General features: G+C 37.5%; 1 protein-coding gene across 3 annotated transcripts in view; it reads right to left on the bottom strand.

The window, feature by feature from the left end:
• Window positions 1-4,483, bottom strand: part of LOC106878778 (uncharacterized) — a 195,476-nt gene that overhangs the window by 142,704 nt on the left and 48,289 nt on the right. The gene's annotated exons all lie outside the window — the stretch shown is intronic.

A 4,483-nucleotide genomic window follows, 5' to 3' on the forward strand; every position in this document is an offset into this window, starting at 1 on the left:
ATATATATATATATATATAAGATATACAAAAATATTACATATATTTATCCACACAAACATAACATTATATGTAATATATGGGATGGACGTAAGTACGTCTGAGGGGTTCAGAAGTTTATTGGCAATCATGAGGTCCAGAGTTCGATCACACTGCATGGCATCTTCGACATGTGTCTTTGGCCTCGGGTGGAGCCAAGCACTATGGGCGGAATTTGATAGAGGGGAAAGTAGAAGCCCATCGGGTGGATTGTACCCGTAATGCAAAAGATTCAACCTTGTGATATGTAAATCAATTAGGCTCGGGAATTACGTTAAGCATACACGCCGCCTACACCTCAATTTAACGAATCGGACACTCAGTTGATCAAACAACAGAACAGAACGCTCATAGTTGAATTCGACGAAGGATCCATCACACGCGCGCGCGCGCACACACATACACACATGTAATATGTATAACGTAACAGTCGTTTATAGATTACACATTGTCGCTCAGATTCGTGCCCAACGAATAAGTTAACTAATTTAGCAATCATCAGACAACGATCTGATCAAAAATGCTATAATTTCAGAAGATAACAACGACAACTGGGAGAAAATGCGGATCTTTTTTAAAACGGGGGCCACATTTTTCATTAACGAAACACTTTGAAACTTGGAACACTGGTAGAATGTGTCATATAAAACATCTTTTTCTCTTAGTCTTCTTTAAAAAAAAAGAAATCCCTAAGTTATTCCATGTTAAAGTTGTCGTATTTCTGTAATTTCAACCAATCACTGACGTCCATTCAGCCGATAGGGGCACAACTCGTGTCATCTATGTATTGTTTCCCTATAAAGCTTGTAGAAATTCAATAAGTAAAGAAATATAAAAAAAAGCTGAAAGATTAGCTCAGAAAAAAAAATGTAATAAAATACGAGGAGAAGAAAGAAATATTAGAAAAGAATAGACCAAAGGGTAGAAATGTAAAATACAAAGGAATAATACATGCTTGCTTTGAACTTATTTCCTTGAATGAATTCGCAGGAAATTTTTACGTACTTTTACTGAACTTATTTCGATTCTATGAACCAAAATGAGTTCAACATATCGAATGCGAAAGTATATATACACAAATGTCATGCAAATATACACATGCACACAAAAACAATACGTATGGAGGATTTAATGAGATGGAGGGGGAAATCGCATTGCTATGTTTAAAGGTAAATAGCATGATGAAAATGGCAGGTGAAAGTTAAGCGTAGGCCTGTTCAGTCCGGTGATGGTATTATTTTAAAATGTTATACTTGTTGAAGTGACTCAGTAAAAATTTCAGACTTTGGATCTCTATTACGAAAACTCTGTAAACTAAGAAACTTTTCAGAGTTCTCAGTTGTATATAATTTTTATATTTTATTTCTCTTCTTACAAAGACCTTTTTCCTTCAAAGATCTTCCAATGGATGTTAAAATCAGTATCATATTCCTTCGTATCCTAGACGTAAAAGGTCATTTTATGACATTACGAATAACTATATGTCTGAAAGAAAAGTGATAAATAAAGTATAACGTTATGATAATTCTGGAAACAAGCTTTGGCTTGGTGTAGGTGACTTTGTTTCATACGCGATTACAGTACCATAACAGGTTTAGGAGATACACATTAATATTTCTGCATCTACAGCACTCCCCTGTTATTTAAGAAGATTTTGTAAGTAATTAGATTCTTCATATTGGTAGTGTAACATCATGTTAAATAATTTTCTGTACCTATAGTTACGCATCGAATAAGGATAATTTATCAGAATCTCTAAACTCGTACGTGCGTGCGCGCACACACAAACACACACAAACACAAATATACATACAAGCATGACTCATTTATTTGTTAGTTATTTAAAAATTTTGTGGCCTTATTATTAGTATTTTGGGCTCAAAATTATGGAACCTCATTGTAAGCATGTATTTGTGTTTGTGTATGTGTGTGTATGCATGTGTGCATTTTTGTATGTGTGTGTAGAGGATGTATCATCACAATTTCATATTTGCACTGCTTGGCGACGTGTTAACGGCCGGCATGAACACAAAATTTCAGAAGCATAGAATAAAAAGAATCTTCACTTCAAAACAAGGAAAGCTGGGATAACAAAAGGTATCCAGCCTTAAAATGCGGGCTTCTGGAAATTTTGTCTAACGCATGACAGCAGGGAATACAGGATGTCCGTGCTAAATTTGACAGTTTATATAAAAGGAAACGAAAACATAATATATCCCATCCAAAACGAAAAGTATTTTAAAAAATCAACTAGATTATGGCTGGGAGATAACAGTTTACTCAATGTAGTCGCCTTCAGCATCCAGCACGACCTCAAAACAGCTCCAGAACCTGGCGCATACGCTCCTCATTGTGTCCCTGGCAAGATCTTCAAACACCTCTTTGATCTTGGCCACCAGCTCGGCCACGGTGTTGCAAGCAGAGCGGTTAGTGTTTTTTCACAACTGCGTTACACATATAGTAATTCATGGAATTACAATCAGGGGGATTAAGAAGCCAGAAATTAGGGCTGGTTAAGTCGTAGAAATTCTCAGACAACCACTTCTGACTCTCTGGAGGCGTGGCAAGGAACCGGATCCTGCTGCCACACATATGGCCTTCCAGCAGCAACTCTCTACAGCCAGAGATTGAACAGTTTCCATCAGCTTTACATAGCCGTCTGAATTGAGCCTAAGGCGCTGTTCAAATATGTGAGGACGAATATCAGCGCATGGACGCAGTCAGAATTCCCCTTGTTACCCTTCCTGCTGCCCACGACTTCGTAGCCACCGTTGCAGTTGTTCATATAATTTCTTATGGCTTTTACAGTGTTCACAGAGCAGTGAGCAGCAGACATGATGTGGGCATTTTGATACCCGGCGCGAATTAAGAAGACAGGTAACTTTTTTTTCCAATATTCAGATGACGTCCAGTCCTTCATGTCATGCTCTACAATACCGTTGACTATTTACCAATACATCAACAAGCCGTTCCTGAAGAAAAAAGGCGACATAAAAATCATAAAATGTATGTGCGTGTCTGTGTGTGTAGTTTTTGTTTTTTCACCATTTCGCAGTCGATGGAGAGTGACATCTCCGTTATGTTTAAATATGGCCAATCATATGTATGATTCCCCACCCCACCATCATCCTCTCTATTTGTAAGGCAATTTCAGTTTCTGTTTGTCTGCAAGCCTCTTTCTTTCTCTGTCTCCCACCAACCTATTTATATGTATACCTGCCTGTCCGCTTTGCAATCTACGAAACTCAATCTATCGTATATATCTCGCAGCATGCCTTTTATTTCTTTTTAATCATTAATCAACAAATTATGTCTCTAAATTTATCGATTTAATTGCCTGTTTGTTTGTTAGGTCAGCCTGTATTTTTGCTTCCCTGTCTATCAACCTTCCTAGAACTCAAACTTCGTATAACCCTTCCAGCTCTCTCTCTCTCTCTCTCTCTCTCTCTCTCTCTCTCTCTCTCTCTCTCTTTATCTATCTATCTATCTATCTATCTATCTATCTATCTATCTATATATATATGAATGTATGTATGTATGTATGTGTATATGCACACATACATAGGCTGTACTATAAAATAGTAGGTGTGTGTGTGTGTGTGTGTGTGTGTTTGTTCAGGTAATTATTTTATGCTGCTGCCTGTTTCACCTTTTAAACTCGAGAATGTACTAATATGAAAAGTACGTGTAATTCTTTGATGTCGCTAAATGGATAAAGCATCACGAGGCAGATAAGAGGTACACAGATGTTGAGAGAGAGAGAGAGAGAGAGAGAGAGAGAGAGAGAGAGAGAGAGAGAGAGAGAGAGAGAGAGAGAGAGAGAGAGCGGGAGCTTGATATGGGATAGACAGATACAGTGGTAGACAGACTAACAGATATATATAGATATATAAATGGATGAATATATAGACTCCGATTCATTGATTTTCTATCACAAATAATACATATATAAAAAAATAAAAAAGCATTGACAACATCCCAGACGTTTACAAACGCAAATACACATGCAGATATATAAGCCAATATTCTCTATCTCTCTCGCATACACACACACATCCACACACACTCTCTCGCGCGCGCATAGCCAAGATTTCGACAGGGAGGGGGATATAAGTTAAAAAATGCATCTAATCATTTGCCGTTTAATTAGAAAACACACACAAATTGAAAATTAATATTGGTTTCAAATTTTGGCACAAGGCTAGCAATTATCGGTGGAGCGGGTCAGTCGATTAGACCCCAGTGCTCAAGTGGTGCTTATTTTATCGACCATTAAAAGATGAAATACAAAGTCGACCACGGCGGAATTTGGACTTTGAAAGTAAAGATGGACGAAATGTCTCTAAGCATTTTGCTCGACGTGCTAACAATTCGGCCAGCTCGTCAAATTAATAATTAATGTTAGATAATAACTGAATTTGCATAGAGCAGTTGAATGGTGGCGAC

Source organism: Octopus bimaculoides, chromosome 15, assembly GCF_001194135.2.
Source record: "Octopus bimaculoides isolate UCB-OBI-ISO-001 chromosome 15, ASM119413v2, whole genome shotgun sequence".
NCBI classification, from domain to species: domain Eukaryota; kingdom Metazoa; phylum Mollusca; class Cephalopoda; order Octopoda; family Octopodidae; genus Octopus; species Octopus bimaculoides.